Source organism: Phodopus roborovskii, unplaced genomic scaffold (genome assembly GCF_943737965.1).
Source record: "Phodopus roborovskii unplaced genomic scaffold, PHOROB, whole genome shotgun sequence".
Lineage (NCBI taxonomy): Eukaryota > Metazoa > Chordata > Mammalia > Rodentia > Cricetidae > Phodopus > Phodopus roborovskii.
In genome coordinates this window covers 10,197,682-10,221,755 of record NW_026126516.1, presented here as the reverse complement: position 1 = coordinate 10,221,755, position 24,074 = coordinate 10,197,682, and positions in this window count along the sequence as shown.

Genomic DNA, 24,074 nt, shown 5'->3' with positions numbered 1-24,074 from the left:
CCATCCCTTCCCTGTCTAGGGTAGACTTTAGGGGACCCCATCCTCAGTTTGGGGGCTATTGGCAATGGGAGGAGGTCCCTAAAGGAGGACTTGGGGGACAGAGGCAAGTCTGGATTCTTCCCAGAGAAGTAAGGAGGCACCGAAAGGGCTGACTTGGAAATACCCTGCTCCCTCAATGCCCAGTACAGGCAGGTTGGTACAGGGTATGAGAGATGGGGGCTATTCCGTACACAGCAAGGGTGTGGGCAGGGTGACATGGAGGGGTATCAGGGCATCAGAGGAAGCTTGGAGCCATGGCTGACCAAATGGGAAGGAGGGAGGAGCCATGGCTTTGCCAAGGGCAGCAGGGCTGTCCACATTCATAAGAGATTTCTCTTTGAGCGACTCCCTTGCAGCTAGGAGTGGCAGCATGCGCTAGTTCTTATCTGTAAGAAGTAAATGAATGTGGAAACTCTGGGAAAGACTTTGGTCCCTCTGATAAGAGAGACTATGTGAGGTATGTCTCTACTTGATCTTTTTCATGCTTCCTGTCTTTGAACGTTATTTGGGATTTGAATTTTAGAGCTGATATAGTCATCCTGCACCCATGAGAACAAAGTCAATGAAAGTCATGGGGGTCAGAGAAAGTTGTTCCATGACTGTAGAACCAATGTCAGTAGATGATGACTGTATTAGACATGGTTATCTATTGGAACAGTACTTATAGAATGAAATATGAAATATTATATGTATGTGTGTGTGTGTGTGTGTGTATGGACTACAGCCTGTACACACACACACACACACACACACACACACACACACACACACACACGGATTTATTAGAATAACTTATAGGCTATGGTTCAGCTAGTCCAATGATGGCTGTCTACCAAGGGAAGGTTCAGTTCTTGAGGCTGGATGTCTCAGCTGGTTTTCAGTATATGCCAGAATCCTGGAGAAGCAGACTCTAATGCCAGTGAAGGAATGAACTTGCCAGGGAAAGGGAAAACAAGCAGACAAAGGGCAAACGCTTCCATCTTCCACGCCCTTTATATAGGCTACCAGCAGAAGGTGTGGCCCAGATTAAAGGTGATCTTCCCACCTCAAACGATCTGGATTAAATGTGTATTTCACCCCTTCAAAGAGTCAGATTAGAAGTCGCTCTTCCCACTTCAAATGATTTATGAAGAAAAAAAAAAAAAATCTCCCACAGGTGTACCCAACCACTTGGGTTTTAGTTAATTCCAGATGTTGTAGTCAAGTTGATAACCAAGAACAGCCATAATGATGACCCAAAGACCATTATATGTCTAAAGAAGCTCAGAGTTTACTGGTCCTTCTAGTGTTTGCAGCCAAAGACATTATTGAATGGGAAGATTTGGTGACAGGAGTGGGGTTGGAAACGCTATGCCAGTACTTACTAGCAGAGTCTGCTGGGGCAGAAGGGGGTAGGTAAGAAGAAAGTGTTAGAGATTCTAACTTTGGGCCCTCTGAGTCATTCAGGCAGCTGTGGCCACATGGCAGCTGGAGTTGACCCAAGAGAGCCCAGATGAGTGGTTGCCTAAGGTCACAGCGAGGGGCAAGATTTCTTGGAGAGGGTGAGGAGAGCAAGAAGGCCAGGTGGTGCAGGCAGAGCTCCAGGAGGTATGTGGGTGACAGAATGTGGCCATGGTGATGAGGGGATGAACAGTGTGGTGGGGCCATCACTAAGCGCTGGCATCTGCACTGGTACCCACTGTCTTATCTGTTCAGCCTTCATGACATCACCAGCTCAGTATTGCTGTTATGCCCACTCTACAGATGAAAACTCTGAGGCTCTGAGGTTGAGACATGAGGAGTTGGTTAGAGGCCTCCTCTTCCCACAGACATGTTGGTAGAGGTGCGGTCTGAACAGTTGGGAGGGGGTGGGCAGGTCACGAACTAGGGGTGAGGCCTCCCAGCATAGACACATGGAAGGCGAGGGCAGGTTTGGTGTCCGCAGGGTCTATGGAGAGGGCGCTGGGAAGTCAGAGGGATGGGTAGTGGGCTTTAGATGTTCATCTGTGAGGAAGCATTCACGCTTGGTAAAACTGAGGAGACAGCGTGACCAGGGCCAGTTTACCCCACAGAGCAGGGCCTGAGGACTCTGTGCTCAGGAGGGGATGTGCAGAAGTCTCTGGAGGCGAGGCAAGACCACAGTTGGAGCTCTTGGCCTGTGGCCACGGTGAACAACTTGTCCTTATTCTCATTGAGTAACTGCAGTTAGGTCCTTTGGTCTGGGCCATTTCAGGACAGCGGGATTGCTGGTAGCCCAGACAGGGAGAGTCAGGACCCCCAGCCTCAGCCCAGGCTCAGGAACCTGGTGTGTGTGAGAGAGAGATGGGGGAAGGGAGGGAGAGAAAGAGAGAGGGGCCCATGGGCAGCAAGGCTCACTCCAGGGAGACTGGGCTACTTGCCGTGGGGTAGGAGCGAGTGGGCAGAACCCTCACTGGGGCGGGCTGACCCAGATCCCTGGCCAATGTCGGGATGACCATGTCTTCTGCTCCTGGTAAGGGGATGGGAGGGACAGGAAAGGACTGCATCAGCCTCCATGTGGTTGGATGGAGGATGGTGAAGACTGGTCCCTGAAGACAAGGGCCATAGGAGGGTGGGGCTGTCCCAGAAAGGGAGGTCAGACAGAACTGTTCCAGTCCTATCCCAGGTCCCAGGATGTGAGGTTCCAGGCAGGTCTCTTCTCATTACCTATGTGTCATCTCTAAAATGGGCTAAATGGACCCCAGCTGCTTCTAGGAGAATAAAAGGAGGTGATTTAGGGCCAGGGATAGCACTCACCTAGCACATGCAGGAGCCTGAGTTCTGTTCCCAGATCCAGAGTTAGAGAGAGAGAGTGAGAGAGAGAGAAACAGAGGGATACAGAGACAGAGACAGACAGAGAGGGAATGAGATTTATATGGAGTTCCAAGCCTGTGGATTTCACAAACAATTAAAATTTCAAAAATCAAGTTTAGTTCCTGTCTTAGGATGCCAACTCTCTATTTTGCCAAGAAAGAACATTGAAAACAGAAAACAAAATACCGGCTACCATCGACTGTTAACATCCCTTCACAGAGAGCTCCGTGCATGGGGCAGAAGTTAGGCAGGGCAAGAGGTGGCCTGTGCATGCAGATGGGTTCCAAGTCTACCTGTTCTTTCCTGATCCATCCTTTTACCCCCAGGCAGCCCAGCTCTTGAGATGTTACGGACACAGTGGCGCCCATTCCCGTGCTGTAGATTGTAGCTGCCTCCCTGTAGGCTGACCTCTAGTCCGTGGGATGAGACAGGCATCTTCGGACAGCTCCTGGGAGGGAGCATGGGACCCAGGCGCTTGAAGCTTGTACAAATTCGATGGTCTCTCCACATTGCCCTGGGTGATGTCAAAAGCCACCCTTCCTTCATGATCTAGGGCTGAATCCAAACTCCCATGTCTCCTCGGATGAGGAGCTCACCACCTCCGGTTGGAAGGGGCTCTCCTTGCTGTGACAGTCCAGAGGGACCGCCTCACTTTACCCTGCACTTATTTTGACAGGCCCACCCACTTCCCATAGCAAAGATGAAGCTGTTTGGAAGGTCCTGGGCATGTTAGGAAGGAGGTTATGTTTGGGAGAGCCTCACCCAAACTGGGACATGGAAAAGGCAAGGATAGGGGCTGATGAGGCAGGGTGCAAAGAAGTTTGTGGTGGTACTCCAGATGCGTATGAGGAATAGCAGGTTTCTTCATCTTCAGGGGCCTCCTGAAAAGGGAGCAGGCCAGAGTGCCATTACCCTGTCCCTATTAACGCTGTAACTTTAGGGGTCCTTAACCCCCATCTTTATTTCAATCATCTCCTTATAAAGACTGGGTGCTGGGTAGAGGGGGCTTCTGAGAAGAGAGAAGAGTATGTCCCTTTTCTGAAAGTGTCCACCCCTAACGGCATAGAGGAAAGGGTAAGGGTGGGTGCTCCGCTCCATCAGCTGGGGTTTGTTTGTTTGTTTGTTTTAAAGTGTGCCCTTGCTTCTTCTCATCTGGGCAAACTCTTGGCTGCTTGATCCCCTCCTGTGTCCTGTGTGCTTTCTCCCCAGGAAAGTAGCAAATGACTTCAAGGCCGCAATGGAGGGCTGGAGGAGATCTTACAACAGCCACAGCGTTCATTCTAACCCAGGAAGCAGGGCGTTAGGGGTGGGGAAAGGCCCGGCCCTGCTTCACCTGGCAGAGCGGGACCTCCGATACCCATCTGCACTGGGAGTGTCCCCAGTTGGATGATGGGACTCAGCCCTTTATTAGCAGAAGCAGAGCTTCAAAGGCCGATGGGCTTCGCACGGAGGTCACGGGCTCTGGACTTTCTGTGTGTGTCCAGCTGAGCTGGGAAGACTAAGTCACCAGAGGTCCAACGCTGGGGCTCCACACTGCTGGAGCCACACTCTGCTGAGGTCCTGTAAGCCTCACAGTGCCCCAAACCCCAGGCGAGGCACCTTTGGGCAGGCATCTCTGGATGTCAGCATTGTATGCCGAGGACGGCCCAGCTTAGTCATACCCAGCAGCTCCAGAGACAGCCGTGTTACCATGCTGAGTGAGGCCCAGTCCCTCTTTCCCAGCTCTGTGACTCTGGGCCACCTTTCTACTCTCATCCTGTGGTGGGCAAGTGTTATGTGGACCCAGCAGCCAGGGTGGGAGGGATGAAGATGCCCTTGCAACCTCTCTCAGGATCCCTTCCTCTCCTGTTGCCACCTTAGGCTCCAACTATTCTAACCAGGATGCCTCTGGAACATTCCTCTTCCCACATGGCTGCCGAGAACAGGAAGTTGGGTTCCCTAGGGAACAGGCCTGGGGAGCAAGCTTCTCTGGAAGCTCTCATTAGTGGTGGGACTGTTTATGCAGCATGCTCCTTAGAGATGGCTGGGGGTGCTTTGCAGGGTACCCACACCTCAGTGAAGCTCAGTAGGGGGTTAGTGGGGCGGGACTGAAGCTCTGGAGTGTAAGGGACACCAGTGAGGCTGGGACTAGCTCCGCAGGGCTAGGGTGGCATTTCTGGGTCCTGGAAGGCAGCAGAATTGCTGTAGAATGGTGGGCAGGGCCCAGGACTTTAATTCTTAGGTTCCTGGCCAAGATCTCCACTGATTTACACATGCTCCTCAACAATGTGCCTTTTCTGAGGCCTAGAGGGAACTTGAAATCTTTCTGTAGTTTCTGGTCAGATGCTGAAGTTGTCTTAGAAGGCCCACAGAGACCATACTGCCAAGGAATCCTGTTTACATATGGGAAAACTGAGGCCTTCTAAAATCTTCTACAGGCATTGTTCTAGATGTTGATGATTCAGATGAGTGTCGGGCACCTCCCTCTTGCTTGGTGGAAAGATCCCCAGGGCCACCGCATGATTCCTTATGGGCAAGCATGGCTCTCTGGTCTAAACCTGCAGCAGGGTGGAGCGGGGCGGCTGGGTAGGGAGATCTCTGTAGCATCCCCAAGGGAGCACATTTGCAGATGCCAGCATGCAAGCATCAGAGAAAGGTGGGAGACCCTGCCTTGCTCACTCCATCATAGGCCCCTGAGCATCTGCTTAGCCTCACTGCCTGCCATGGGTTCTGTAGGTGGGGCCTTAGCTGCTCATGCAGGCTGGAGACCTCTTCTGCCTCCTTCAGACAGACCTTCAGGGAATCTGAAGCTCTTGCTTGCAAGTTCCTTTAATGGGTGCCGTGGTGGTCTGAAAGAAAATGGTCCCCAAAGGGAGTGGCACTATGAGGAGGTATGGCCTTGTTAGAGCAAGTGTGTCACTGTGGGGGCGGGCTTTGAGGTCTCTTTTGCTCAAGCTTCCATCAATGTGACAGTCAGTTAACTTCCTGTTGCTTGCAAGACGTAGGATTCACAGCTCTTTCTCCAGCACCACATCTGCCTGCATGCTACCATGCTCCCCACCATGATGATAATGAATTGAACCTCAGAGTTGCCATGGTCATGGTGTCTTTTCACAGCAATAAAAACTTAACTAAGACAGATACCTTGCTCTAAGGGACAGAGGTGTCTATTGTGGGAGCAGTGTGGGTACGGGGAAGAGGGCTCTCTGATGCTGCAATTGGGGCAGGTACCATTCATGGTACCTGCATCTGCCATGCAAGGGGAATGTCTACATCTGCCCCATCTGAACCTTTGTCCACATGATACTTTCTGATGTTCTTTAGGCCAGCACTGGGCTGGCCAATGTAGTGGCTTGACAGAGAATGGGCCCCATAGGCTCAAAGATTTAAATACTTGGTTGCCAAGGAGTGGTGCTTTTTGAAGGGATTAAAAGGATTAGGAGGTGTAGCATTCACTGAGCATGAGCTTTAAGGTTTTAAAAGCCCCATTCCAAGCCTAGAGTCTCTCCTTCTTCCTGTTGCCTACAGATACAGGTGTAGGACTCGCAGCTACCTCTCCAGAACCGTGTCCTACATGTCCTGTGTGTTGCCATGCTCCCAGCCATGATAGTGGACTAAACCTCGGAACCAGCCCCAGTTAAACAGTTTCCTTTATAAGTGTTGCCGTGGTCATAGTGTCTCTTCATAGCAATAGGACATTGACGAAGACAGCCAGTGATGAAAATGGTTGCTGTCCAGTGGCCAAGTCACTCTCTGGTATGTGTGCACCCCTGAAGCGTGTGCTTTCCTGTGTGTGTGGGTATGAAGCTGGGGGCCTTCCCACTTCATGCACAATTCTGCCTATATGACCTGCTCTGTATCTCCCTGATTCCCTCAAATTCAGGCCAGTGCTCTTCTGGCCCAGCCATACCCAACTGCCCATGAATCCACCGGTACTCTAACTCCAGGGTTTGCCTTTTCACAGGCAATGTGGAACTCATCCCACCATGCCCAAATACCTTCCCCATTTGGAGGGTTCTCCCTCCCCATCTAGTACTTTCCAGGCCCCTCCTGAGCAACCAGATTTGCAGATTTGCAGTTGGACCCGTTGGCTGAGACTCCCAACCCCAAGTCAAGCTCAGATCTTTCCCTCCTCTACCAGTTGAATATAAGGGCTCCACACAGCTCTTTGCGAGCAGAGGGAGAGATTCTGATGGGCACAGTCCCCCAAGACTGTCCCAACTGCCCCATGCTCACGACTTTGAGCCCTTTCCTGTCTCAACCCTTACTTGTCTCTCCCAACAATGCTGGTGTCTCCTCTGTGCTGGTGTTATTGGCCCTAGGTTTCGAGAAGTCACTTTGCTCCTATGTCCATACAACCATGTGTGTCCTTGACTTTCTCCACCCTGGCCAGTGCTCCTCAGGGTTCAGTCCTGAACTGGTCATGCTTTCTTGACCTTTGGGAGGGTCTAGCCTCCTCTCATTTCTCAAATGTGGTAAACTTAACAGTGTGATTTATCTTTGGGCATCCAGCTAGTGACCAAGAAGGGAGGTAGGACACTCTCTGAAGGGCATCTACTGTCCTGGGGTGAGGAGGTTTCTACTGGCTTTAGAGTGAGGGCAGGCATTGGCCTTTCCTGAAGACAATAAAAAGGAGATTTTTGTGTGGGGTGAGTTCAGGGGAACCTGGGAATTTGACATTAGAGGTACATCAACCAAGAAGTCACTATCCTTTCTACCAGTGTTCTCTAGAAGAATGGAACCAATAACACACACACATACACACACACACATTCACACACACACTCTCACACACACACACTCACATAACACATTCACACACATACTCACACACACATATACACACATACTCACACAACACATTCACACACACACACACTCACACAACACATTCACTCACACACTCACACACACATACATACACTCACACACACTCACATACACACTCACACACACACACACACACACACACACACACAGATGTACTAGCTTGACTTAACGTTAGTGGAGGATGCATAGTCCCACAATGGCTGCCTGCCCTCTGAAAAGCCAGAGAACCTAGTAGCTGCAACACAGTGCAAGAAGCTATAGCCTCAGAATGAGAGAGAATGATGATTCCGTCCCAGGTTCAAGGCCTGGGTTTCCCTGGGGATCAAGGATGGCAGTTTACACCGCAATAGAGTCGGTTGCTGGAGGAGAATGGAGTCTGTGCTTGCTCCTGGCATTCTCTTCTTCCTCTTGTGTTTCATGTGTGTGCTCAGCCTGTCAGACCACACTGCCCACATCTCCATCTTCTTTAGCCATGTCCTCACAGACACACCCAGAAGTGTACTTCACTAATCCCCAAGGCATCTCAAGGGTCTCTCTCTGTAGACCGGGCTGGCCTCAAACTCACAGAGATCCACCTGCCTCTGCCTCCTGAGCGCTGGGATTAAAGTGTGTGCCACCACGGGCTGGTTTCAAATTGACAATAAAGCCTCAACATCACAGCCAGGCTCTTAGCATTCCCAGCCATGGCTAACCTCATAGGGCAGACCTACCTGGCCAGGAGCGCCATCATCAGAGCCCACGGATGTGCTGTGTCACGAGGCCCTGCTGTTAGTTCACAGCCTCATAGCTCCCGGAGCTGAGGTGTACCCAGTTACTGTTCCCTCCAGTCTCTGCCCCTCCACATTCGTGAGTGCCTGCTCACACCCATCCCCTTTGGGTGGAATATAGGCTGTGCACCACAGGAAAGGCTAGAGGCTGCCCCCCCTCTGCTCTGCCAGGACCTGCTTGGGGTCTTCTGAGCCAGCTACGGCTATTTAACCAGATCTTAGCCTGCACCTTGTTCAAGCTGGGGGAACAGTGTGGAAGAGGTATCCTTGATCAATAGCCGAGGAAGAGGCAGAGGGACCTGCAGGGCTAGAGGCAGGCTGGGATACTATCTCCACAGGAACCTGAGGCAATGGCAAGAGGATGCTTCTGGTTGAGGTGGCTGTGTTAGTTGTCCCAGGTGAGGGCAAAGGCTTTGGCTAGGCATACTGGCTGTGGGCCACTAGGAAGGGGACCTGCTCTGAGGGAGGGAGCTGAGGTTCTGTTCATAAAAGCAGACAGCATCCAGCTGTCCTTTGTAGCCCATCGGGAGGTCAGTGAGTCAGGTGTCTAGACAGGGAAGCCAAGTGGCCCACCTCAGGGCCGTTGGAGAGTTGGTGTTCCCAGCCCGCCATGGCTGGCCTCTGCGGGTGCTGCCCTGTGCTCTGTGGCCACCAGAGGCAACTGTTTTACAAAGCCTACATTGTTTGTCACACAGATGCCTCATGCCAGGCTGTCCAGCACATCTCTGTCATTGCTACATTGACCCTGCCACCACCCACGGTCCCTCCCACCTTCCCAGCCTCGCAACTGCATGGCTGACAGGCCAATCGTGGACTGACGCTTCCCTTCCCCCTGAGTTGCGGTTAGGTTCATATTGGTTTTGTAAGGAACTCCTCCTTATCCTCAGGAGCCAGCTGTCCAGGAAGCCTTCCCCGATTGCTCCTGCTCCTCAGGCCCCCACAGCATGGTTCAGAGTCTGGCAGGGCCACCTCTGATTCTGGGTGGAGGCTCCTCGAGGAAGGTCAGGATGCATTTTAGAGGCCTGTCTGGGACCACGGTCTCCAGCCCACACCACAGGGCCATGCACACTGGAATGAGAGGGATGCGGAGATGACTCCCTTCCACTCTAAAAAGACATTTTTCCCAAGCAGCTGGCAAGGCCCCCACTCGCTCCGGCGGATTTTCCAATCTGCTCCGGAAAGGCCCAGTTCTTAGCGTGTGGGATCATTTGGGGACATGGTCTTAGCCACGAGCAGAAGTGCTTCCTCCTGCTAGTCTTTCCCCTGATCATATAAAGTATGAGGTGAAAGAGGGGGGTCTCCAAAGCCCTCCAGTCGTGGAGATCTTTGGGCTGTGTCTAGGACCGTGACCAGGGCAAGCAGCACCCTGTCTGGCTTGGCTGTGATAATGGCGGTAGGCGGGGGGGCCTGGGTCTCAGGGTAACTGCCTGGCCTGGCCATCTAGCGTTTCTGGACTCTGGTGTCTGTGGGACCTTCTTCTGGCTTCCTGATCTGAGGAGTAGAGCCACAGGTGAGCGATGCCAGGGGCATATAGGAACAGGGTGGGCTGCGGCCAGGGCCTCGTGCAGGACATCTCTGGGGATTTCCTGAAACAGAATGGAAACTGTTTGTACATGGGGTTTGTCCCCAGCTCGGCCTGGCAGCAGCTTGCCTCTTCTGGGAGTTGTTTTGTTCGTGGTAATTGGTGAGAAGTTTGCTTCTCAAATTCTGCCCAGAACCCCAAAGTGGAAGCGGGCAGAGGGCCAGTGTGAGTGGAGAATGTTCTTTTACAACACATTTTTATAGAAGCATGTTTGGGATTGCTCTTTGGACCCAGCCAGTTTGGAACTTAATGCAATTGAGCAGGGCTGGGCAGGGGCTCACCTTTGCCCCAGGGGCCTCGTAAGGTCCTACAAGCAATAGGGGCATCCCCTGCCTTGGAGAGAGATAGGCGGGGCATCTTGGTTCAGAGGACCTGTGTGCTAACCGCAGGCACACCTTACCTGGGCATAGCCAGTCCCCTAGTTGTCCTTAAGTTGGCGCTGGTCCAGCCAATGCTGAAAGTATAGTAGGAGGCAGGCTTGTCTGGCTCCTTGGTCAGTCAGGCCGAGTGGCTTCTGCCAAGCACACAGCCACGGTAACGTAGAACATGCTTTCTGGGCTCTGCCCTCTGACCCCGAACTGAGTTATTTCTTTCTGGACCTAGTCAACCACAACACAGCCAGACGGCTCCTTTTCCAGGGAACAAGCTGGCAACTGTAGAGAGCAGAGAGGAACAAGGTCCTTAGGGTGCCTCTTTGTATGTAGCAGAGTCCCTGGGAAAATGTTTTCATGAGCTTGTGGCAAGACAGGCCGCAGACTGCTTTCTTGCTGGACGGGGGCTTTGAGCCTTCTGCATTGTTGGGCCTCAGTTTCGAGTCCCTGGGGAGAAGACCAGACCACCCTCTAAAATTTTCTTTCTTCAAACTTTTCTCATGTGCCTCAGTTTCCCCCCCCCCCGTCCCCCTCAGCAAGGGGAGGCTGTTAGCTTTCTGAGGCAGCTTAAAGGGACGGGAGGCAGAAGAGAGAGGACTCTGACCCCAGTGGACAGGGCTGTTGACTGCAAACACAGGGACAGACGGCGGGGGAGAGGTTTGCCCGCGGAATCGGAAGGGGGTGCTAGGGGTTTATCTAGGAGGGTTGGGGAATTAAATGCAAGCTCTCGGTTGTGTGCAAGCCTACAAGCATCCCTCCTGGAGTTGTTTGTCCAGGAAGGCTGTTTTATCCTTAGACCCTTTCTTGTCCCAGCTTTCGGGACGTGGGTCACAGTGGGCAACTGAGTTTGGCAATGGGAGCGAGGGGGAGGGAGCTGGAGTTTCGAAATAGGGCTTGGTCAGCGCCTGGAAGAGTTTGTTCAAGGTTTATTCCAGCAGAGACCACGTGGAAAGAAGCTTCAGAAGAGGCTCGGGGGTTTCTTTGCAGATCCTCCTAACTTGGACAGAACCCAATTTAAAACAGTTAGAGAGGACCAAACTTAGAAGTGGGAGAGTGGGCAGGGAGTTGAGCACCTACAGTTGTACATCTTCATCGTACGTTGCGCAGTGAACAGGGGCGGTGGTGATGGCCTCAGGCTACCAGCTTCTCGATTGGAGACAGCAGGGAGCAGCTCCTGTCCCCCCTATTCCCCCCCCCCCAGCCTGTGGGCAAGCTGGAATCCACTGGCTGCCATGTGGTGTGGTACCCGGCAGCCTCTGCATGTTTACCGGCTGTGTGCTCAGCCCCGGGAGGCAGAGCCTGTCTGCTCTACTGAGCCTTCCTCTGGTGGATCCCCCCCAGAAGCCAATCACATCAGGGTGTGGAGCTGGGTACACACTTTGGTCTGCCCATGCTCATGTTTGGCATGGAGGCTCTGAAGTTAGCAGTTTGTAATCTATTCCAGAGTCTAGCTGGAACATTTCACAGCCCTGGCTAGAGAGAGGTGGGTCAGGCACAGGCATCCAGGCATGTTGCCTGTGTGTGTGTGTGTGTGTGTGTGTGTGTGTGTGTCTCAGTCCGTCCATCTGTCCATCTATTCCACAAGGGTCATCTTTATCAATGGTGATGATGACGAGTACTATAAAACCTCACGAGGCTGAGTACCAGTCTGCTCTGTGCTTGCCTCTGACCTCACATCACCCTGACATCTCTGCTTGTGACAGACAGACAGACAAGCTTATCTCCACTTTATAGAGATGGAGTTTGGAGCTGGTAGAAGTCACATCACGTGCCTGAGATCATCCAGCTGGGTGTAGCAGAGGCTGGAGGCCACCCTGTATCACCTGACTCCAGACATATGTGTGTGCCTTTCCCAAGTTTCTAAGGCCAGGGAGACCCTGTAGGTCCCGTGGTAATTTCAGATGTGCCTGCACAGGCTTTTTACATAATGGCACATTTACTTTCATGTGTATTAGAAAAAATAGCCCAACAAATTTGGATTTTACTGAGAATATTGTCTAGCAGAAGGCAGGTTTAAAACTTGAGACTATTTTGGATTGAATCTAAGGAAAATATTAAGTAGAAAGTGGTGGAAATTGGAGGCTGGCAATGATTAAAGGCTTGAAAGGAAATGTAGCCCTGCACCGAGCCACCTCTTCCAGGCACCCCTGGACTCCTTCAGGGCCCATGTGTCCACAGTCCTCACACCTCAAAGCCCCTCGCTGACCCCAGGCTCTCACAGGCTCTCCTACCTCCTGCGTGTGCCTGGGTTGATCTCACTCTGTTGAGTCATCTGCCGTCTGCCATGGGCTCCCTCTACCCCGAAGGTTGCCATCTTGATTGCCTTGGTGGCTGTACTCACCCAACTGGCCCACTGTCAGAACTTCTGGATTTGCAACTCCCATGCCCCCCTTTCTTCTGGGGACTCCCCTTCTTCCGGGGCTCCCCAGAAGGCCCCTTCCCTTCTATCAACCTTAAAAGTCTGCTGTGCCTTCGGCTTATCTTGGGTTCCCCCTTGGTCTCACCATTAACTCTCCCAGCCGCTGCCGCCGCTGCCTTTGGCAACCACTACTAGCCATCAGTGGCCAATCACTTCACTTACACTTTCAGGCCATCTTGTGGCGTCCAAACCTATATATCTGATTGCCCACTGGACGCCTCCTCCTACTCAATCTACAGCTAACTCCCAGTGTCCCAGTCTGGGCTGATCTGTCCCGACTCTCAGCCGGCCGTCCCGCAAGCATTCTCTGCCGCCCTCAGTGGCACCAATTGGGTTTTATTCAGCTCCAGTGTCTTCCTCTGAGCTCTCGCTGAATCACACACCCAGCCTGTCCGCTTCTGCTCAAGGCTATCGGTTCTTCCGCTCGCTCGCTCGGAGACAGATTCCAGCACAGATGCTGAGTCCGAGTCAGGACAGAGTCCTGCCTTGGTGAAATCCTTCTTCACTAGTCTCTGCTTCTCCATGGATGGGATTCTGCAAGGCTCCCTGGTTGGGCTCCTCGTGCTGAGCTCTGGGAGGGGCTGTGGCAAGTCTCACTGCCCAAGGCTCACTGTAGGTTAAGTGCTAATTTCCCTCAGAGGCCACAATGGTGTGGACAGGGTCCAGGCTCTCCTGGGGCAGCTTCACGGTGCCAGCCTGTGCCTCTCATGGCCCTGCTGATCCTGAAGTGACTTCTACATGCCATCCAGGACAAGTCTTCCATTTCTTGCCCTGGGAAGATGAGAACAGGGTCAGAGGACATTGCTTACATCCAGTCACCAAATGTGTCACGGGGCCAACTTGGCTCCTTAGGGGGCCAGAAGATACTGTTTTTGGTTGGAAAATGACATGCCTAGCAACACTTCTTCCTCCTTTACTGTGTGCATATGTGGCCTATGTACCTGTGTCAGTGCATGCATCCATATCTGTACATGTAGAGCAAATGTTAGTCTACTGACTTCTTCTGCCTTATTGCCTTGAGACAGTGTCCTCTGCTGAACCTGAAGCGCTACTTTCCAGCTGGGCTGACTGGCCTGGTAGTTCCTGGGTCCTCCTGCCTCTGACTGCTTTCCCAGTGCTGGGGTTAGAGGCATTCACAACCATGCTCAGACTTTAAATGTGGGCACTAGAGATTCAAACTCATGTCCTCATGCTTTTGGAACAAGTGACGTTCCCCACAGAGACATCTTCTAAGCCCCAGACAATCTTTGTATTGCTGCAGAGGATGCAAAAGCCAACAGGGTTCCCTCCCAGGAAAGGAAGCTGCCTGTGACTAGGGGGACCTCCCTGATAGAAGTCTCATCTGCAGAGCAGAGACACACCTCTGAGGGTGTGGCTAGGAGGGCCGAATGCAATGGCAAACAGAGAGTGTCCTCGTGTATGTGATCAATTGCGAGTGAACGCAACTCTCCTGCCCGCTCCTGATTCAGTCACCTTGGACTTGGCTTGCGGGACCTGTGAGTTCTGGGCAGGGTTTTTGAACCAGTAACGTAGTATGGTCGAGCCAAGGCAGCCCGGTGGCGTCCTGCTTGCTGTCTTTTCTGTACCACGGCTTTGGCACTCAAGAACTTCGGGAGCCTCGGGAGATGAGGTTGGCAGGGGTAGGCGCATTTGGTGCGTGGCAAACCGAACCTGTCAATTCCAGAAGCCTTTGGCACATTGTTGAAGCGACTAGATGACTTTGAGAAGTGTCTGCATGTTTTTTCCCCAAGTGCAGTTATTTTTGCTGCTGTGAAATGTTCTGAAATCTGACAGTTTTGTTTTGAGTCTCAGCCCGATGTGAAGACGGAAAGGAACACTGCCTCCCAGTTCTGCGGCACCCGCTTCCCGGGGTCTCCTGAGGACACCCAGATCCTGGCAGAGGTGACCAAGGAGAGGCCCAGGGACTGGGGTTCTGGGGTGAGGCCAGGCTCTGGAGACTGTGTACCCCCGAAGAACGACCAGGGGCTGGCTTGGCCAGTGTACAAGCGCCTGCTACGTGCCAACCCCTCTTCTACCTGCTGTCACCCAGTACCCATGGTGCTCCTGGGGCCTTCTTCACCAGATGTCCCCTAGTACCTACTGTGTGCCGGGTTTCCTCCCCCCCCCAGATGTCCCTGAGCACCAACTATGTGGTGCAGTCACCGGAGGGCCCTCAGCACAGAGATGGCAAGGTCATGGTGCCATGCTGCTAGGTGGAGGGGGAGGGGCTGCTGAGGAGCGAGAGGCTCAGAGGACAGAAAGATGGCTGCCAGCCAGTGCCTGCTCTTCAGCGGCCTGCGTTCAGGAAGGGTGCTGTGGCGTGGTGGGCTAACCTGAGTGGTCCTCCTGGGGGCTCCTTCCTACCTTCCCCTTGCCATTCAGCTAGACACCTCTGTTGCCCCCCTTCCCCCCCCCCCCACCAGCTAAGAACCCACTGTATAGTCGATGTCTCTCACAGGGCTTGTCTGTCTCTGCAGGGGCCGAGTTGTCACAGCTGTGACTCCCAGGTCCCTCTTGCAGTCTAGGATGTCACTTCAGGCTTCACTTGTTTCTAGCTAGCTTTCCTGGCCCCCTCCCATGCTGATCAGTTCCCTAACCCAGGGGTCCCTGGACAGCAGTATCGCTGAAATTCTCTGACATGGGGTTCCCCAATGCTGGACTCGTGTCCTCCTGAGAGACCACTGAATACCAGGCATGGTTATGAATGCTTCCCCTGCAGGGCCTCATGACATTGCCACACCTACCCAGGGGTATGTGTGTATCGTTGACTGAGAGAGTCATTTCCACGAAGGTTGTGCATTGATTCAACTACCCAAAGATGCAAACTCACCCAGCCTTTCTGGAAAGAACTAGTCACCTTCCTCACCACCCCCCCCCAGGTGATGGCAGGGGCCAAGCTCTAGCAACACATTGCATACATGTACAGGCGTGCACCTCTGTTTACAGTCTGCATTTCTGCATCGCTATGGAGACCGATGATGCAGCTTTTCCTCGGAGAGGTAGACATAAGGAGTTACCGGCAATCTCACAACAGCGTATTCCTCGTTAAATGGCACAACACAGAAAACAAAACCCCAGCCCATGGCAGTCTCCTTTTCTCCCTCTCAGGACCTGTGTGTTGCAGATGCCTTCTGTGTTAGATTCCAGGGCCAGCAGCAGTAATGAGGGTCCCAGTGGATATACAGTCAGCATGCAAGGCTGCCTGGACTGTTGCCAGGTCTTGGCACAGATCCCTGCCACACCCTGCCATTCTCCCCCTTCCTCCCATCTTTTCCAGAAGGCCTCGCCTGTCCTCAGACCCCACAGTGTAGCCAGATGAAGGAGACAGAATACAATAGCTCCAATCCAAACCCACTGATGTAATTAATGCATTCTCAGGGAGGCCATGTACATCGTCCAAGAGGGTAACCCCATATAACATTGAAAACTGAAAGAGTCCTATCTGCAAAGAAAGGCAGGTGGATGTTGGGTACATGTGATGGTCTATGTATGTCATAGCCTGTCCTGTTGGGCAACCAACATCTGTGCACACTCTGCCACACTTGGAACGTGCTTGGCACCTTTGTGTGGGACAATGGCCAGCTAAGTGCAGGATCTGTGGATGCTATGACACCCCTCATCATAACCAAAACTAAGCTCAGAAGTGAGCAATCTGAGGGTTAGGGACTTGGCAAGGGTCTGCTCAGCAGGACTGAGTGCATCTGCCTCAGGTACTGGGAAAGGAGATGCGCTGTGGCCATCAGCCCCTGGGGTGTCTCTGGATCCCTTGCTGGGGAGACTGTTAATCAGTGGCATGCTTAGAAAGGCACACGCGGAGTTCCCTGGGCCATATGATGCCTTCCACGGCACACACTAGGGAAAGTTAGTGGTTTAGGCAGGTTCATTAGACGGCGCCCAAGGCCTCACTCGAGGATCTCACCGAGGCTTAGCTCTTTGTGCACTTCATGAGTCTTGGCTATTTCTTTCCAGGCCCCAGTTCTCCACCGGACCCTCCTTGTGGATTCATTGGCTAGCTCCTGGGTGCTGGCAGAAGGGCTTGGGAGACAACACTTTCTGCAGGTCCTGGCTCGGGTCAGCTGCCCTCGTCTGATGGCGGTGTGAAAGGAGTGGGGCCGGCCCCTTCCTTCTGCTGAGGTTATCTTCAGAGCCACCTGCCCGGTATCCCAGCGCCGCCCTCCATCTGCTCTGTGAGTGTCTGCAGTCAGCTCTGCTGATGGGCTGAGCACCGCCGGCCTTCTCGTCCTACACAGGTGGTTTGATGATGAGTCAGTCGGTCGTGCACTGAAGATCAATAGCTTTTCCTCCTGCCACATCCCTGGCTGGGGCTTCTGATAATGACACAGGCGCTGGAGGCTGAGGGGGCTGAAGGGTTGTCTGTCACAGGGCAGAGACTCAGCTTCTGGTCAAAGCTGCCCCTCGGCAGTGGCTGGAGCAGGACGGTAGCACACATCTGTCTCTCGGGGTATTGCAAATGCAGGTGGCTCAAGGGGGCTAGCTTAGTTTGCTTTCTGAGGCTGTGTGTGATAAAACAGCAACTAGCAGCAACTTGGGAAGGAAGGGACTTAGTTCATCTTACAGCTTGCAGCCCTTCAGGAAGGGAAACCATGGCAGGAACTGAAGCAGAGGTCCTGGAGGAGTCTTGTTAACTGGCTTGTTGTCTGTGGCTTGTTCAGCTTGCTTTCTTATACACCCCAGGTGGGTCAGCCCACGTCAATTATTAATTAACAGGCTTGCCATGAGCTCAAACCTCTTTGTCGAGGGCAGCAGAGCAGCAGGCAAGCTGGGATGTGGGCTGTGGGTATCTTTCTGCTGACCTGTGCTTCTTAGTTCTTTGTCAATTTGACATCAGCTAAAGCCATTTGGGAAGAGGGACCCTCCACCCAGAAAAGGCCTCCATCAAACGTGCAGTAGGCTGTTGCATTCTGGCTAGAACCAGTCAGAAAGGAGGACATGAAGGATACAATTCCGTTTCCTCTTTAAGGCCAACGGCCTGGAGTGTGTGTTTCAGTCTGCTTCTAACCCATGAAGTCTAACCACTCGAGTCCCTATGTGAATGGTGCTGTGAGCGTGTGGGAATGCTTGTGCATGTGTGCACTCTGTGTGTGCTGCTGTGCTGACACTCTGCGGTTGGCTTTGACACAGGCCTCTTGGCCCAGCTCTGGTCTGTGTACTCCTTTGCCCAGTGTGTTTGGCTCAGGCATCTTTGTGGGAAAGCACACGGAGAAAAGTAGGGACTTTGTTCTATGAAAGTCATTGCCGCTCCGGAGCCGGGGATGAGTTGCTGACCCAGGCTTGTACCCTTGTAACCAACTGCCTTGAGGTCAAGGATGGCCACTGTGCGTGCGGTGGCAGACGGTGTGTGGGCTCAGATGCGCGCCCGTGGGAGGCTTGCCGGGACCCAGCCCTCATCTTTATGCCATGCGTTACCCTGCCGTTTCCTGCTATGGGAACCTCAGGATTCCTTTGCCTGCTTCAGGAGTCAGTGGAGAGAGTGGAAGAGGACGGAGGTCTTAGCTGGAATGAGCCAAGCACTCCTGTCTTGTGCTTGGCTGGATAAGGGCCCCTAAGGGACTTTGCAGGTATGACAAAGCTAATATGGGAGGGATCCTGGATTGTCTGGTGGGTCCAGTGTGATCACAAGGGCAAGACGGAGATGGAAAGGTCATGGGCACAGAGAAGGTGGTACGCCAGTGGCCGGCCTGCTACGGGATGCTGTGGAAGTTGAGGAAACAGACCACCCTAGGGCTTGCAGAGTTACCAGCCTGCTGGAACTCTGATTTTTACACAGTGAGGGCCGTCTAGGACACTGACCTTCAGAGCAGTGAGATCACATAGGCCAGCAAATCCACAGGGATCTCCTGAGGCGGCTGCAGAAACAGCAGGCAGATGGCAAGGTGCAAGAGTGTGGTGGTTAATGGCAGGAAAGCCTGTGAGTCAGAGCCCGTGAGCAACATGGGTGCCTTGATGGGTGGCAATGACTTCTTAGACTGGCGTGAAGGAAGGATTCATGTCTCAGGGGCGGCTGAGAAGGCTGAGTTGTTAGGACTCTGACCTCCAGTTGGGTCCAATTTGGAAGGACTTGGGAACCCCTGAGAGTTCCTAAGTAAAGCCTGTTGGGAGGGCAGTGTGAGGCTCATTGGCTGCCTCTGGGCCAGGAAATAATGGCTGTCTAAAGGCAATAGGGATATCTGGCCTCGTGGATGCTGAGCACTGGAGAATGTACACTGGGCCAAATCTTCCTGGAGCCCAGAGTATGTCAGAGAGCACAGGGCGTGCAAATGGAAAGGGGTGTTGGTCTACAAACCCCGAGGAAGAGGGGAAGCGAAGGCAGCCCAGCACAACGTTATTGAAGCAAAGAAACAGGATGGTCTTGGAGACATATGGGGGCGTTCTGGTCCAGCTCTCTTTGGCTTTTTATTAGGTCAAAAGTGCAAGTTTCTTTGAAAACTTGACTTGGAAATGGTTGCTGGGAATTTGAAAACATGGCTCAGCCAAGATGCACAATAAATGAGAAGTGTGTGAGGGTGACAGAGGCACATTTCTGTCCTCAGACACCTGCTGTCAGGGATGGGATGGCAGGGTAGGAACCCAGGGGCAGGAACCCAGGAAGGAAGGTGGCAAAGGCTCTTGGCAAGAGGATTTCCACTCTCTGCAGAGACATCACCCTAGAAAATCATACAGAAACGTGCATCCAAGTGCCCCGGAGCTTCAGATCCTGCAGGGAGAGAAAAACACTGAATTTTGCCAGAATGGTATCTGAGTAAACAGTGTGGACAGCTGCTCCTCCCTGCCTCAGCCAAGGAGAGTCTGCTGTTGTCCATGAAGGAATGGCATTGGATGAGGGACCTGTTAACTCGGAGATGAGGTGGCCCAAGGACAGGGCCACCTCTTCGGAGTCTTTGAACTTTACTTTCAATGAACTGTCCTCTTGAACCTAGGAGTATTCAAGCCCCTCTAGCTCCCTTATAAGAAAAAGCTCAAATCCTTCGTGGGAATGCCAAGAGGTTCCTCCAGGGGTAGCTGCCTGGCTTGTATCCTGGGGGAGGATGCATAAGGTAGAAGGATCTGATGTCCCTGATAACCCTGAATGTGGTCCTGGGGTCAGCCAAAAGGGAGACCCCTCCAGAGGCCTGGAGAAACGGTTCTGGGGACACCCAGGTCTCTGGGTTCTGGCTCTGCTTGGAAGTTAGAGCCATACAAAAGGTCCCCAGATGCTTCGTGAATCAAAGTATTTCCTCTGGAGTTATTCAAAGTGTGAGGGCCTAGTTTCTCCATCCTGAGCCAAATGCCTGGGGATTAATTAGTTTAATTGGTCCTTGCCTTAGGCTAGATAGTCAGTGTCAAAGGAGAGAAGCAAAAGATGCTTTTCTGTGTGGGAAGATAGAAACTGCCTGGTCACAGCTGAGGGTGCTAACAACAGAGAGCGTGGCCTGGGAAAGGGCTGGACCCTGTCACACACAGACCCTTGCTGCATACCAGGCTGCGCTATGGAATTCTTGGAAAGGATGACTACATGAAAAAGCCCCAGTGTGGGATTGTGCACTGATGCTGATGCTTTGATGAAAGTCTTAGGGTACTCAGTCTCTGTGTTCAGGGGCTTCTGACCATCTTGTGAACACTCACCTCTAGTTGGAAGCCGGAGATTGGACCTGGTTGGGGCTCCATGGCTCCTATTTGCATATGTTAATTTCATGGGTTCCAGGGACCTGATGCTGCTTCCTCCAAGATGCCTCAAGATCTCCTCAGTGGGTGGGAAGATGGATGGTGAACCAGAGGACAGAAGGGAAGGTTTGGCCAGCTGAGTGACTGTGGAGTAGTCACTTAGCCTCAGAAGCATCCGCATCTCCAGTGTGCCGCTCAACTTTGCCCATTCTGCAGCCACTTCATGAGCGGGGGTCACATGTTAGGTGTTGTGGCTAGTGAATGCATCTCAAGGAAGAGCCAAGGAATAGACCCTGGGGCATTTTTAGAATGGAGGCAAGTGGACAATACAGGAGTTAGAAAGCATGTGAAGATCAAAACAAGGCTCTTACTCTAAAACCAAAGGGAAAGCCTTCTGTTTATAGACTCCTACCCAAGTCCAGGTGGAAAATATTTATCCTTGCTGGTTTACGAATACTGGCCTCTGGCCAGATGAAACAGTGCCAGGTACAGCGAGACTTTGCTCCATGGAGCTCCAAGGGCAAAGGTAGCAGGAAGGTCCCCGCTAACCACTCACATGCCAGACTGCCTTGGAGAGCCTTGGGCTGAGGGCTGGCGCTCTCTGTTTACTGTTGGTTGCAATTTGCTTTTTTATCCCCCCCCCCTTAAAAAGTGGAAGGATGGAAATAAGGTACAAATCACCAGTGCAATGTTCTTTTTCCAGGGTTGGGGATGGAACCCGGGGTCTTAACGCAGGCTAGGTAAGTACTTTAGGCTGAGCATGGACACTGAGTATAATGACGTTGATCACACCTCCGCCACTGCCGCTGGACTCCAAAGTAGAAGCCCTTAGGCCTTTCCCTGGTCCCTGGCCACCTCTCTTCCGTTTCCTGTGTCTACTCATTTGACTATGCTTTGAGTCAGAGAACACCATCATCCCATCACTGGGGGTTCCTGGGTTCTTTGTGCCTTGTTCAAAGAATTAAAGTCAGGCACAAACTGCAGAGCAATAATATGGCTCAGATAAGCTGCAACTGAGCAGCAGGCTTCTTGCGCTAGGTTATTGTTTGGGGCCTCTTTTTATGGGGTACCGGAGCAGGAAAAGCTGGTTGTTAAGGGGCATGCTCTGGGTGGCACTGGCTTGATTGACAGGCGTGGATTACGTAAGCCTTTGATACTTCCCATGATGCATTTGATTTCAATCAGGCGCATGCCCAACTCTGCTTAAGACGCTACGTAGAGGATTTTCCCTCGAAGTTCACTCAGAGGACACAGTTTACCATATTGTACCCAAAATGGTCCAGCTTGGAATGGCTCCCTGTTCCTCACCCCCAGGCTATGCTTGAATGGAGGAAACTGACCACAAACGGGGAGTCAAAAGGGGATTGCTATGGGAAGGCGGATGCACTCTGTTGTTTGGGGTGGGGCTCAACTCCTCATGGCTGAGCTCCTAGAAGGATGTATAGTGGAGTCTTCCGTTGCTAAGCTGTGCCCGTGCTTGCCTGCCTCCACCTTATGGCGTCTGCCCTCTTCCCTTAGCATGTATGCCCTCGGGTACATGGCCTGGCACAGCGCTGTCTTGGTCTTTGGTGAAAATGTTGATCGGCTTTGTTTTTTATCATAAGTTATCTGCGTTGTTTTTGTATCAAGTTGAAGAAAACCACACACAGTGTAGGATCTGTGTGTCATCTTTTTAGGTGAACATTAAGTGTAGTCACAGCGTGGCGCAGCTGCCGCCACCATTCCACATGCAGACTCTGTACCCATTAAACTACTCCCTGCTACGCGTTACTCAGCCTCTGGTCACCTCTACTCTTCTGTGTCTGTGAACTGAGTACTTGGGTACCATGTTTTTCCATGGAGTCTGGCTAGCATCCCCAGGTTCAGCGGCGGAGGTCCTCCCACAGCAGTATAGACTGTGGCAAGGATTTGCTTCTCATTTTCAACTGAAGAGTGCTCCACCGGGTGTGTGGCCACATCTGCCAACACTGAGTTGGTTCTACTTTGGAGCCTTGTGGATGGCAGTGCCATAAATGTGGACATACAAACATCTGTCTGAGTCCCTTATTTCAGCGATGATTGTTTTGTTTTTTAAGGCAGGTTCTCACTTATTCCTTTACTAATCAGAGCTCTCTAGAGTAACAGAAAAGGAGAATGAATCCTTTTCTCTCTACATATAGAAAGGGGATTTATTAGGATGACTTCCAGGCTGTGGTCCAGCTAATCCATCAATGGTTGCCTATGAACAGAAAGTCCAAGAATCCAGTAGTCACGGGCTGAATGTCTCAGCTGGTCTTCAGTATACACTGGGGTCCCAAAGAGGTAGGCACCAAGGATTGGACTTGCAAGCAAGGTGAGGACACGCAGACAAAGGGCAAAAGCTCCCTTCTTTTATGTCCTTTTATAGGCTTCCGGCAGAAGGTGTGGTCCAGATTAGCTCTGTCTCAAAGATCTGGATTAAAGGTGTGTCTTCGGAGATCCAGATTGGAAATAGCTCTTTCTACTTCAGATTAATCAGAGATCCCTCAGAAGTGTGTCCTTCATTGCAGGGCATCGGGTTAGTTAATTCCCAGATGTGATCACGGTGATAACAAAGCATAGCTATCATATCCCAGGCTAGTCTTTATCTCAGGGTGACCCTGAAGTCCTGGCCCTCCTTCCTAGACTTCCCAAGTGCTGGGATGATAGGTGTGTCCCATGCCTGGTTTATGTGGTGCTGGGGATTTGGGCATGCTTCTCTCTGCAGTGAACAGCGGTCAACGCAGAGGCTCATAACCGGTCAGTAATGGGAATAAGTGTTGAGTGTTTGACCTGGAATGGGACAGCCATAGCAACTCCTCCCCTACGGCTCAGAGGGCATCATAGAGACGAGAGGCAGGAGGAATGGAAGAGCTGGATGATGGGAGCCTCCCTCTTCTGTGTCATCAAATTCTGCTCTTCTGGACATGGTGTGGCTGTTGTACTCATAAACCTATTGCAGCTGTGGTTACCTGCACTAGACCCTTACAAAATCAAGCCAGAAAGTTCAGTCAACATTTCGGGAAGCAGCACTAGTCACAAAACAAAACGAAAGGAAAATCAATAGAGCACACGGAAGGTGGGAGCGTGTGTCCAAGGGAGTGGGAAGTCCCAGCGGGGGTGGATACGCTGGAGATGCATTGTGGGGTGGATATGCTGGAGATACATTGTGGGGTGGATATGCTGGAGATACATTGTGGGGTGGATATGCTGGAGATGCATTGTGGGGTGGATATGCTGGAGATGCATTGTGGGGTGGATATGCTGGAGATACATTGTGGGGTGGATATGCTGGAGATGCATTGTGGGGTGGATATGCTGGAGATGCATTGTGGGGTGGATATGCTGGAGATACATTGTGGGGTGGATATGCTGGAGATGCATTGTGGGGTGGATATGCTGGAGATGCATTGTGGGGTGGATATGCTGGAGATACATTGTAGCAATGTATGAACTGTCAGAGGATGGTTTTGAAAATCTGGAAAGATAAATGGGCACACGAGGATGTGACTTGGCTCCCTGCTGAGTTCTTTTAACGCCACCTTCAATTTTGCTTGTGAGGCAAGCACCCTACTCACCTCTTCCTAGTGCCAGCCCTGCTTCTACTCAGGAGGACC